General features: G+C 40.1%; 1 protein-coding gene across 2 annotated transcripts in view; it reads left to right on the top strand.

Annotated features, from left to right (window-relative positions):
• The window catches only part of ARHGAP35 (Rho GTPase activating protein 35), a 109,022-nt gene that overhangs the window by 17,872 nt on the left and 77,281 nt on the right, over nucleotides 1-13,869 (top strand). The window lies entirely within an intron of this gene.

The raw sequence follows: 13,869 nt of genomic DNA, 5'->3' as shown, positions 1-13,869 counted from the left end.
GAAATCCATCAATAGATACTCGGAATTTGAAGGATTCTTCTTAAATTTCAGCTGTGTGTTGCCCCCGTAATAGCTTAATAAACTTTTAAAGTGAAAGTAGTTCAAAACTACACTAACATGTTTAAAGGCAAATAGAACAGGAGTACTTTTGGTGCCTTAGACTAACAGATTTATTTGAGCATAAGCTTTCATGGGTTATAGCCCACTTCATCAGATGCATAGAATGGAACATATAGTAAAAAGATATATATACCTACAGAGAACATGAAAAGCTGGAACTTGCCATACCAACTCTAAGAGGCTAATTAATTAAGATGAGCTATTATCAGCAGGAGGAAAAAAAACTTTTGTAGTGATAATCAAGGTGGCCCATTTCAGACAGTTGACTTCACATGGTGAAATAGATTCAATTTGTGTAATGACCCAGCCACTCCCAGTCTCTATTCAAGCCCAAGTTAATGATATCTAGTTTGGAAATTAATTCAAATTCAGCAGTTTCTCGTTGGAGTCTGCTTCTTACTATATGTTCCATTCTATGCATCTAATGAAGTGGGCTGTAGCCCACGGAAGCTTATGCTCAAATAATTTGTTAGTGTCTAAGGTGCCACAAGTACTCCTGTTCTTTGTGCAGATACAGACTAACACGGCTGCTACTCTGAAACCTGTCACTATGTTTAAAGGCCTGGTTTTTGTGTTACTATTTTCATGTTGTTTAGCATGTACACAAGGGTTGAAAGCAACATGGCAGGGCTTGGTCATAGTTGTGCCCAAATATACAAAGATAACCTAATAGCATTGCGAGATGGGAAAAATGGTTTTCTGCACTGGAGTGGGGCATCTGTGCCTCTTGGAAGCTGAGGCCACTGTAGAAGTACTGTGGCCAGCCACCCCTCTATGAAGGCATTTTTGCTGTATAGGAAATAGCCTATTACCTTCTTGGTGTGTGGCTGTTGAAAGAGAAATAATATCAATACGGTCATTTTTAGACTGCTGATTAATTTTGTTCCTTTAGGAATATGATGGCTTTTGTGCAGAATTGCCTGTGCTTGTGTGCTTTTACTTGAAATTAGAATTAACTCTTAATTCACTTTTGTCACTTTTTCCACTTTATATCTCCTGCAATCTTTTAATAAAATTGGAACTAGTCAAACTCAGAGCTCAGGTTTTGGGTCCAGTAGAGGCTGGGAACACTGTGGAGGAAGCAAGGCTATGTTTTTTGGAGAAGGAAGTGCCTCCTTTCAATCTATAGCTGTACCACCAGAGCCCACGTTGGGCACTGTGGGAATCAAGTACAGCCTAATGCAGACTTTGGGGAGGTGATATTATGTTAAATTGAGCTCCCATAGATTGCAATTGCAGGCTGATCTCCAACTTTGTCTAGCCAAAATCATTGAAAAGTGGTGTGTAAGCTCCAGCACCTAACCTGCTGACCTAGTAGGACCTTCACTAAGCTGTCATGGGAAAAGAGGGAAGGTTCGCTCAAGGATTGGTAACTGGTTAAATGATAGGAAACAAAGAGTAGGCATAAATGGTCAGTTTTCAGAATGGAGAGAGGTAAATGGTGGTGTCCCCCAGGGTCTGTACTGGGACCTGTCCTATTTAACATATTCATAAATGATCTGGAAAAAGGGGTAAACAGTGAGGTGGCAAAATTTGCAGATGATACAAAACTACTCAAGATAGTTAAGTCCCGGGCAGAGTGCAAAGAGCAACAAAAGGATCTCTCAAAACTGGGTGACTGAACAACAAAATGGCAGATGAAATTCAGTGCTGATAAATGCAAAGTAATGCACACTGGAAAACATAATCCCAAGTATACATAAAAAATGTTGGGGTCTAAATTAGCTGTTACCACTCAAGAAAGAGATCTTGGAGTGATTGTGGGTAGTTCTCTGAAAACATCCACCTAATGTGCATTGGCAGTCAAAAAAGTGAACAGAATGTTGGGCATCATTAAGAAAGGAAGAGATAATAAGCCAGAAAATATCATATTGCCTCTTTATAAATCCATGGTACGCCCACATCTTGAATACTGTGTGCAGATGTGGTTGCCCCATTTCAAAAAGGATATATTGGACTTGGAAAAGGTTCAGAAAAGGGCAACAAAAATTATTAGGGGTATGGAGTGGCTTCCGTATGAGGAGAAATTAATAAAACTGGGACTTTTCAGCTTGGAAAAAAGACAACTAAGGGGGTCTATAAAATCATGACTGGTGTGGTGAAAGTAAATAAGGAAGTGTTGTTTATTCATTCTCATAACACAAGAACTAGGGGTCACCAAATGAAATGAATAGGCAGCAGGTTTAAAACAAACAAAAGGAAGTATTTCGTCATATAACGCACAGTCAACCTGTGGAACTTCTTGCCAGAGGATGTTGTGAAGGCCAGGTCTGTAACAGGGTTCAAAAAATAACTAGATGAGTTCATGGAGGATAGGTCCATCAATGGCTATTAGCCAGGATGGGCAGGGATGGTGTCCCGAGCCTCTGTTTGCCAGAAGCTGGGACTGGGCGATGCGGGATGGATCACTTGATGATTACCGGTTCTGTTCATTCACTCTGAAGCACCTGACATTGCCATTGTTGAAAGACAGGATAGACCTGTCAAGGATAGATGGACCTTTGGTCTGACCCTGTATGGCCGTTCTTAAGTTTCAGGCAAGGGTATGACACAGCTTTGGGTGGTGGCACTGGACAACCGCTATGGATAAGATGAGAAACCTTGGCAATCATACTACATTCTGTCTACTGTGGATCATAAGGAGTGCCTGCTTTCTGAATGACCTTGCTGGGGTAGATGGAGCAGTAGTGAACTGCCTTCAGTCATTCCCTTCAGACTAATACCAAAGAACTGTGGTGGGCAGATGTCCCTTGTTTTGAAGGGCCATTATGTGTGGAGTCCCACAGGATTGAGCCTGGGTCATTGCCCTTCCCCCACACTCACATTCATTGGGGCCTCTTGAAGATGTGGGTGATGGCAAGAGCTCTAATGCACTAATATGCTGGTGACGCCCAGCTGTACATCTCCTTTTAGTGGACACACACTGCACTGTTACTACTCGGCTGCTGGCGGAAGAGGGAACTTTATTGATTGAGGAACAGAGCATCTGGGCAGTGTCCCAGCTACTAGTCTGAGACTTTGTAGCCAGCAAGGAAGAATTCCCTCTCTTCCTCCAAGAATCTGTCAGGGAATACAGATCTGTGAGTGACTTGGGAGTGCAGATGAGAGTCAGACTTTAAGGCCAGAAGGGACCACCAGATCATCTAATCTGACCTTTGGTATATCACAGGCCACCAACACCATCAAACACCTGAAATTAGACAAAAGCATTAGAGCCCTCAGGAGACTTAAACTTCTGTGCCACAGGCAGCGAATAGGAGGAACCAAGGCACACCAATATCAAAACCTTTCTGCCTGTGTGTATATGTGTGTGGGGGGGGGATAATAAGCAAGATCTGAGGAAACTGAACATTGACTAGACTACCACTTGTGGAGGGGGATTGAATGGCTCCAAGGAGGGACAGCGGTAGGGAACTAACTGCCTTACCTGGTGGGGGCTGCAGCATGTGTCGTTCAATTGCTCCTCCCCTATTGTCTTAGCGGGAGTCACCAGTGGGAAGGAAGCAAGCCCCAGACAGGTTTCAGAGTAGCAGCCGTGTTAGTCTGTATCCGCAAAAAGAAAAGGAGTACTTGTGGCACCTTAGAGACTAACCAATTTATTTGAGCATAAGTTTTTGTGAGCTACAGCTCACTTCATCGGATGCATGCAGTGGAAAATACAGCCCCAGACAGTGATCCCAGCTTGGTGCTGCTTCAGATAATCAGAAAGCACCCGCCCACTCGTGGTGTCCATACACTACTGTTGAGAAGGAGTTGCCCGATCACTCCTTCAGGCTTGTAGCCCAGTCACTTGTGGGACAGTGTCTCCCTTCTGCTTCTCTTGAGATGGATCCCTGGAGGGAGTAATAGAACACTTGTTATCTGCTGCATGTTTGTGTGCCCATGTAAACAAGAATGACCCTTGCTCTGTCTGCAATCAAAAACGGAGGGGTATGTGTACAAAAATGGTTGGTTGGTTAGTTTTGTTACTTTAAATTCATGTTTTAGTACATAAACCCTGTATTTTAATTGTGGCTTCAGGGTAGCATGTGGGGGAAGTTGGTAGACTTTAATTGGGTAGATGGCTGGCTATTGAGGTTTTGCAGATGCTGCTTTCCCCTCCAATATTTCAGTGATTTTTTTCACTTGCCTGTATTTAGTCTGGTGTCTGGATTAGAGCCTTAACTCTTCTTTTAACTAATTTTTTTATCTCTAAATGGGCTTTTCTTTGTAACATGAAAACTTAAGAACCTTTCGTGCAGGAATGTATGCAGGACAGACAGATTTGTTCCATAAACTGCAAGTGCCGTAATGAGCTGTTACATTCCACTGGGTCGCTAATCTGCAAACAAGATGTACCTAGTAGATAAGAGAGCAGCAGTTCTTTAAACTGTGTCTACATTAGACTTTGTTTCCTTTACATTTCCCACGGGGGCAGTTTTCGGGTACTAGTGCTTGTGTAGACCATCTGCTATCATTTTAACGTGTCATCTAATATTGCTCACAGTAGGTCTAGACCAGGGGTTTTCAACCTTTTTCTCTCTGAGGTTGTGTCGTTCCCCCCCCCCCCCAACATGCTATAAAAACTCCACGGCCCACCAATGTCACAACAACTGTTTTTCTGCATATAACAGTCAGGGCCAGCATTACGGGGTAGCAAGCAAGGTTATTGCCGAGGGCCCCATGCCACAGGGGTCACCACAAAGCTAAGTTGCTCAGGCTTTGGCTTTGGACCCAGATGGTAGGGGCTGGGAGCCCTGGGCATCAGTCCCACACTGCGAGGCTTCAGCTTTCTGCCCTGGGCCCCAGCAAATCTAATACTGGCCCTGCTTGACACCCCCCCTTAAACCTGCTCGTGGCCCCTTAGTTGAGAACCACTCGTCTAGACAACAAGGTGGCAGCAATGCCAGAAATCACCAGTGCCTTGTCTATGCAAGTTTTCCCACTCCTGCTACCTTTTGTGGTATTCATGGTGAGAAATCTTGAGAGGTGGAAGGGTGATGTGGGATCCATGATTATCTGTTGCATCACAAACCCATGTTTTCTAAAATACATTAATGTGTATCTTATTGAAGACTGTGTTCTTTGAAACAGGGAATCTCTTCATCTACATGTTTGTGCTGCATTTAGCACACCAGGGACTTGATCCTGACTGGGCCTCTGAGCTACTGTAGCACAAAGCATATTAACTTTGAAATCCAGCACAGTGGTGGAGGTTGATTGAGTTTCTATCTAAAAGCTGGGCACTCTTTTTGTTACAGGCACAGAGTCCTTCAAAAGTAAGGGCCAGATCTTCAGCTAGTGCAGAGGTTTTCAAACTTCATTGCACTGTGACCCCCTTCTGACAACAAAATTTCTACATGACCCAGGTGGTGGTAGTGGGGCTGGAGCCTGAGCCAGTGTGGGGATTGAGCTTGGGCTTCAGCCCTGGGTCTCAGCAAGTATAATGTTGGCACTGGCAACCCCATTAAAATGGGGTCCCGATCCACTTTGGGGTCCTGATCTACAGTTTGAGAACTGCTGAGCTAGTGTAAATCAGTGCAGTCTCTTTGACTTGAGTGAAGCTCACAGATTTACATCAGTTGAGAATCTGGCCCTAAAACTTTTACATCACAACCTAGGTAAATTTGTATAAATACCTTGACTAGACAATTGTAATAAATATAAATGAGGTTTATTCTGTATTAACTGCAGCGGTTTGAGTTCTGCGAGAAGGTGTATGTTTTATAACTACGTAAAGGGTTAAATAGGCTATGAGGAAGTTCAGAGACCAGAAAACTGTGAAACAAATGGACAAAAGCCAGGAGTATTAGTGTTGTCTTTGAATTTCCTGTCTTTTGTAGGTTAGAATCATAACCTTGAAGTTCTTTTCAATGCAGTGTATTGTCAGTGAAGTTAGTCGATGAGCAGGTTGTTAGGTACTCTTATCCGCTGTGAATAGAACCTGGCTGATGGGAAGGGCAGTTGTTGCTCTGTTTCTTAGTAACCTTTATGTGCAACATCAGGTGCATAAGATTTGTATGGTTTTCATAGTTTTCGTGAAACTGTTTAATTGTTCATATTGTTAATTCCATGGCTGCTGTAGCAATACGCCACCAACATGGTGTGTGTTAGATTAGGCACCTTGGGTGTTCTGTGAAGCTGAAGGTTGAGTGCCTCCAGGCACCCAAGCACATCAGTACCTTACCACTGCATATGTTGGTGTGCTTAATGTTGTTCCTTAATTTCAGAATTTTTGTAAAACAACAACAACAAAATACTGGGTGTGTGTGGGAGTTGGCTTTCTATATATCTTTCTGCTGTGAAAGTGAGTTTATAGGGAGAAGGGTTAGAAATGCCTTTTCTCTATTTTGAGCCTATAGGTCACTGAACTGAACTATTTTAATTCCTTGTCCTGCCTCCCGTTCCTTATTAGGAACATCTTGTGGCCTAAATGCTACTCATAACTTGCTTTCTGTTATAAATCAAAATGAAATAGGGATTAATGACAAGCTTCTAACTTAGTTTTTATGGCAGAAAATGAAAGTTGTCCTCTGGTCACTTATTGCCTGCTATTTAGCTGGGGTCCTGGGGAAGGGAGGAGGGGAAATAGAAACCTGCACTCACCCCCACCCCTCTCTTTGCCAGAGGAGATAGTATCACTTGAAAATGTAAAAAGATCAGGGTGGATAAAAATCAACGATTTTTTTTTAAAAATCACATTTTTTATTTAAATCGGATTTTTTTATAAAAAGCATTTTATCTAAAGATAGTTTTAATTAAGATACATTATAGCTCAAAGATATCTCCTAATGGAATAGGGATTATACATTTTAATTCTATAGTATGAGACAATATATTCATGTAATGTTTTTAAGAAAAGTTTTGTAAATGAGTTCCAATAGTTCATGGATTAGGGACCCAACCTTATGGGATTCCAGGGACTTCTGTATAGATTATTTAGGTTAATCTTTCTATCTACCCAATGGGATTCAGTGCTCAGTCTAGCAGATACCATCAGAGATGCTTAGTTTTGTAGTTCTCAAACTGTGGATTTCTCTCTCCAGAGATAACATGCTTGTTAACAGAAAAAATGTTTTAAAATAGATAATATATGTAGGTGAGAAATAATAGACTTCAACCCTATTGTCCCTCTGCAAATTTGTGTACACAGAGTCAATCCCTTACCTCTCTCTAAAAGTGCAAAGTTTCAAAAAGTTCAATGAATAGAAGATTGTTGGGGGTGGAATAGATCTGGACAAGGAAAAGTCTGGAGATAAATGTGAGAAGGAAGGGACAGGCAGTAGAAACAAAAGTGAAACTGTTTGAGCAGCATATTCCAGAAGTCTTGAGGTCTTTCTGAGTGTAACCTTCATTGATTTGAGATCTACCATACCATTCTCTCACTAGAAGGGAAAACCTATAATGGCAGCAGGCCGTAAAAGAGACCCAGTTGGGAAATAAGAACCATTCAAGGAATATATGTTTGCTGACGATGTTTTAAAGAAAGTCACACCAGTGAACTGGTGGAATTCACTTAAGCACTTGAATTCAGAGACTGTTGAAGAGGTAATCTCACTTTTAACAGCAGTAGCTTCTTCTGCCGGTGTAGAAAGAGTATTTTCTTTCTTTGGACTAATTCATTCCAAATTGGGAAATTGTTTGGGACCTGAAAAAGCAGGAAAGCTTGTTTTTTCTTTTCCAGATTATGAACAAACAGGAAAATGAAGGCGAGCACGACTGAGTTAGCTGCAGAAGCCAATATTTTAAGGTTTCAGAGTAGCAGCTGTGTTAGTCTGTATCCGCAAAAAGAAAAGGGAGACTTGTAGCTCCTTAGAGACTAACAAATTTATTTGAGCATAAGCTTTAAGTTGCTCATGTCAACCTGGCTGACTTAGGGTATGTCTACACTACCCGCTGGATTGATGGCGGCGGGCAGCGATCGATCCAGCGGGGGTTGAGTTATCGCGTCTAGTCTAGAGGCGATAAATCGACCCCCGAGCACTCTCCCATTGACTCCTGTACTCCACCGCCGCAAGAGGCGCAGGCAGACTCGACAGGGGAGTGGCAGTAGTCGACTCACCGCAGTGAAGACACCACGGTAAGTCGACCTAAGTACGTCGACTTCAACTACGTTATTCAAGCAGCTGAAGTTGAGTAACTTAGATCGATTCCCCCCCCCCACAACCTCCAGTGTAGACCAGGCCTTAGTTGATTTAATTTTTATTTTTTAAAAAAAATATATTTCGTTTATTTTAGTTAAAAACAATTTTAGCAAAAACAAACCTCATTTTAAAAAACCTGAATGTTTAACTAAATTCAAAAATTCATATGCTTGTTCTGTTAAAATATTATGTTTGCTGTTGAAGAAAAAATCCAGAATGCATAACATTGTTTTAGTTAAAACAATTTAAATGTCTGTCTGATGATGATCTCCTAATATAGCATAGCAAGAAAATTCTCCAAAAATTAATGATTAACCTGTTGAATTGGAGATAGTTCACCTCCCAATGACTTCATAAGTATCCTCTTCAATTACCTTTGGTAAATGAAATAACCAAACAATCATTCATTTTCTGATATAGCTGTAAAACTAATCTGAAAAGTTTTCAAAATAAATCACTTTAAAAATGCACCTTCTAAAAATGAAACCTACATCTGAGTTGTGAAGAATACGTATTAAGGTTATAACCAACAAGAATGTACTTTTATGTAGAAATCCATGATTAAATCGAGTCTTCCTGACTAGTGATTTAAATCATGATTTAAATCAATTTGATTTGAATCAAATCCACCCTGAAAAAGATACACTTTATCAGGCTGTTCTGTGAGCTTCAATATATGTCCTCTTCAGAGTGAGATGATAAGGTTTTTATCTTTAATGGCACCCTAGATTTTAGACCACAAACTAAAATACATGTATCAACACAAGTTACAAATATATTTAAAACAATGTATTTTGAAAATCATTTCCTCATCTGTCTAGACCTGTGTTCAGGATTCTTTTGCTGACATCTTTCGTTTAGGGTAATAGACACAGCATCCTGCTCTGTTTTAGGTGTTAGTCATGATGTCAGCTCTTGCTACAGAGAGCCCTCTGAAAGCAGATTTGGGGCAAGTAAAAGTAAAGTGGTGTTTTTTTTTTTAAATGTTATATATTTACAATTGTAAGGCTACACATGTATGTTAATGATCTTAGATCTAAAATAGGATTTGCAATGACTTCTCATCCCTGGGCTAGCAAAACTGTGGTATAGGTGGCTAGAAAGAATGTCATAGTCATTCTTGAACCTTTTAAAATCAACTTTTATGCAATTTTGCGCTTCTGAAATCCATGTTTTCTTCTTCAGCGTATTAAAAATCTAATTTTCAAAGAATATGAAGTGGATCTGATTTTGGGGGGGAGAGAGAATGGCAGAGGTATTTGCAGTTTTTTTGACCTTCATTGTAATAAAGTATATATCTTATGATTTAGCCCTTATCTTTTTTCTTTTTTAAATTAGAATAATATAATTTTATTTGGAAACACCATTTGTGACATGTTTGCCTATTTGAAAATATTCTTCGGTATCAGAACTTTTTGCCAGTGTAAGAAGTGTTTATCTTATCAACTGTTTATTTTTGTAAAAGCAGGAGTATTAAATTTAAGGAAGTACTTAAGAAGTCACCATTGGAATTTGCTTTCATTCTCAGAACAACTTGCTTTTGGAAATGTTAATTTTACGGCCAGCCTCTTTATTTCTGAATGCCTAAAAAATGAGATTTCTCAGTGAAAAATTATCCCCTTTCTACAACTAGCAAGACAAAGGTGAAGAGTGGAATCCTGTTCTGGTTTCTGCATCTGTTACCAGGGAACAATCCAAATGCCTGGAGATTGCGTCATGTTTGCTGTATCAGTGAAGTTGGATTTGCTATATTAAGAACTGAGTTGGTTCAGGATAAATGATGAAGGAACGCTCACAGTTGCCCTTCTTTTTGCTGTTGATTAAGGCTTAGTACATTCCTCCTTTTATTCATTTCAGATTTAAAACATGGCACTTAGCCAAATAATTTCTGAAATTGATCCTCACATACAGTTCTGAAACTTAGTTGTGTTGCTGACATTCTTTTGTGGGGTGGTAAGGAAGCAGACTTCTGTGCAGGCCTATAAGAGGATACCACAGTGATTTTTGTGGGGGAGGGTGGTCAGTGAGGGGGTGCTGCGTAGCATGTGTGGCTTGTAGGCTGCATGTATGCCCTTTGCCTAAGAATAGCCCGTCTGTTGCGTGAGATTAAGCATTTCAAATCCAGATGGTTAAAAGCTTAAATCAGTCTTTCCTAAGATACAAATGACCCATTTCAGAGACTTTCTACACTTGGGCCACTGTGATGCAGTGAGAAAATTTACAACTCTGTGGGGAAATCCTTCCACACTGATGCACCTACAATATGTTCAGCATCAGTGTAATGGCATCCTTTAGTGCCATACTTAAGGGTCATTTGGGGTTTCCTTTATAAACTCTGATTTCCTACAGCATGTAATTATGCACATTACAGCTGGCATACAAATTGTCATTCCTTATTCCAAAAACACCCCTTAAATTGGGTTAATTTGTGATCAGTTTTAAAAAGAACTGTTAGTGAGGATATTTTTACATTAGTTTTGTATAAATACGCTATCCCATATAACTTCATTTAGGGTGTAGGAATACAGAATCCAGTCCTACTATAACAGTGTGGGAGCATCACTTCAGCATTCAGTTTGAAGTAACTCTCAAAACTGACAAGTACCTTGTCCTTCCAAAAAGCTTGAAATGTGCCTGTATCAAAACTTGGGTCCAGGAAACTGATGGAATGCCTTTCTACTAAGAGTCTTATGACACAAAAATTAATATGTAGAAAAGTTCTAGGTGCAGGCTAGTAAAATCTTAATTGTCCAGCAGCTCAGGACAAACAGACAATCCTATCTTGACACGTGTAATATAGTTACTTGTTGTTTACCTGCACTTACATTGTTGGGTATGTTTAATGACTGACACATCTGATTTGGGGCTGTTATTGAGAACAAAGGCCCTACAATGTAGTTGTCCTTGTAAATTTTCCTGTTCGGTATAATTTGATTTGCCTGTCTGACCTGCCTCTTTGCTAAATTTTTCCTTTGGCTTAGTCCCACATACACTTTGAGGTGAGCACGCACAAAACACTATATGTTTCTCCAATCAGTGTAACCAGGATTTTAAAGATCATGTTCGCAGTTCCCAGGAGGGAGCGACATATGATGTAACAATTTTAAAAAGTTACCGTTTTTGGATACCAAATGCATGTATAATATAAAAATACAAATTTGGACAATAATGTGTAGCTTCAGATGAAGGTTTTTCAGAAGTGACTTGTGACTTTGAGTGCCTCAATTTTTGAGTGCCCAACTTGATGCTCTAAAGGGACCTGATTTTTCAGATGGTGGATACTCAGCACTCTGAAAATCAGGTCCTATAAGAGGTACCTGAAATCAGTGATCACTCTTGAAAATCTTAACCCAGTATATTATTGTATGACCTAATTTATACCAGAAGTTATATAGAAAATGCAATGTTTCAGAGTAGCAGCCGTGTTAGTCTGTATCCGCAAAAAGAAAAGGAGGACTTGGGGCACCTTAGAGACTAACCAATTTATTTGAGCATAAGCTTTCGTGAGCTACAGCTCACTTCATCAGATGCATGCAATGTGACTGTTAATGGTGTTGGACAAACTTTTGTAGCGCTCCTTGTCAATCCAATACCTGTGAAAATCACTCAGGATGTTTCCTAGATTTCAGCAGTAACTTTAACATTTTGTATTTCCCCCTGTTCCCAAAGTTAGGGCATCTGGGGAGAGACAGGGAAACCACTGAGATGCCCAGATAAAGACTTAAACTTACTGCAAGCATTCTGTTCAGAGACAAATCTGCTTGCTTATTCTGTATTTTCTAGATTTCCCTTCTCTCTTGAACCTGGGGCCTGGGCTAAATATGGAGTTGCACCAGTTTATCTAAAAGTGTGTTTTTAAAGTGATTTAGTTATCCCTGTGTGGATGCTCTCTTATGTTGATCTTCCTTGCATTGGTGAATTCACAGGTGTAAGCCAAAGCCGTTTTAAACAGAATATGTTCACGCAGGTTAAAAACACACCTTAAGGTAAACTGGCATAATTTAGGTAAACTGGCATAACTTGAGATCTTTGTTAGGTAGCTAGCTGAGCCAGATTTGTTCCCTACCTGAAGTTGACATTTTCAGAGACATTAATTGGTGGAAATGTCAGAAGATTGACAAGGATTGGAAAATAAGTAGGTGTAGTAGATAAGCTCCTAGCCTCTTTACATGCACGTATTCTCATTAATAGATGAGAGGATTGCTCCCTTTCCCCCTGAAAATAACATTCAAGCAAAATTTTTCTGAACCAGTAATATGCTGAGCTTTCCCGGAGGTATCAGATCTTTAAATTTAATGTTAAGAGTAGCGGTTCAAAATAATAATAATAAAATTTGGATGGAACAGCAGCTCAGAAGAATAGTTTACATCATACAGTATCCCCATTGTGTCCTTTCACCTATGGACTCTCATCTTTAAGAGTGAAGTATGGTACCTACAAATGTAGAGATCTTCATCCCTCAGCCATGTCCGGTCTTAGAGCAGCTAAAGATGCTAAGGAGAAAATCTCCAGATTTGGACTCTAAGGATCCTGTCATCACTCCTGGTACCTGACTGCCACGGTGTATATTCATTGCTTTTGTTGCTTTTAGATAATATAGCCTGGTGACTCAGCTAATTTTAACCACCTTTTAAAGAAGCTGAATGTGCTTAAGATCAAGTGTTAAGATTGCCTTCTCAAACTCAAATGTACAATACCATTTTCAGATTTACAGCAGCCTTTGTCTATTGTGTAATTCAATCCAACTGAAGAACTTGCAAAACTGTATTATCCAGACATCAAAGCAAGGAAAATATTTTATACTAGCTGCGTATCCAAAGTTCACACTGCTTGGCAACTGACACAGGCAACTGGCAACTTACTATGAAGACCAACAGTGTTACCAGTATACCAGTTATTTTTTCTGTCTCGTTTTAAAAAGCTTAACACATCAATATCATTCTGAGGGTTTTTTTAAGCAACTCCCCTCTCTCACTTCTGCTATTTAAACATATCGCCATACTGAAAAATAGTGTAATTGGAACTGTTCCTTCATTAGGCATTAGTTTAAGAGGACTTCCTTGTTTTAGTATATAAATCTTGATTAAGTATATGGAAATTATATTCCGTTTTATGGAGTTGACTTAGAACTTTTCATTCTCTAAACTACTATGATCCTATTAGATTGAGTCTGTTCCCCTACAAGTGCAGGAGATAATCCTCCTGGTAGAGGACACATCAGATATTAAACTAGTACCATACTTGATCTTAGCTGGAAGGCAAACAGAAGATTTTACATTCTGCTGCTCTAGGAATTATTTTCAATATGTTAAACAGGAATACATATGCAGTGTTTCGTCTCCTTTCCTCTCCTCTCCTCCCCTCCCCCCTTCCTTTGGGGTGGTTGGGCTTTCTCCTGTCTCCAGAACTGACTTTTATTTCTACCCTTCAAGTCTCTGTGTCAGGCTGACTCATTTTTCCTGCAGAGTACTTGCTCCCAGGCTTTCTAGGGTGGGTTACTCCCTTCTCTAGCCCTCGCCCTAAGGCCTTGTGCAAACTACAACTTTTAGCTGAGTTTGTAACCTTTAGTGACATGGCTGACATATGGTTTGTGCCCACACACCACAAGATGTGGCAGTTATAATGA

This window comes from Lepidochelys kempii, chromosome 23 (genome assembly GCF_965140285.1).
Source record: "Lepidochelys kempii isolate rLepKem1 chromosome 23, rLepKem1.hap1, whole genome shotgun sequence".
Lineage (NCBI taxonomy): Eukaryota > Metazoa > Chordata > Testudines > Cheloniidae > Lepidochelys > Lepidochelys kempii.
This window is presented reverse-complemented; position numbering and strand designations above follow the sequence as displayed.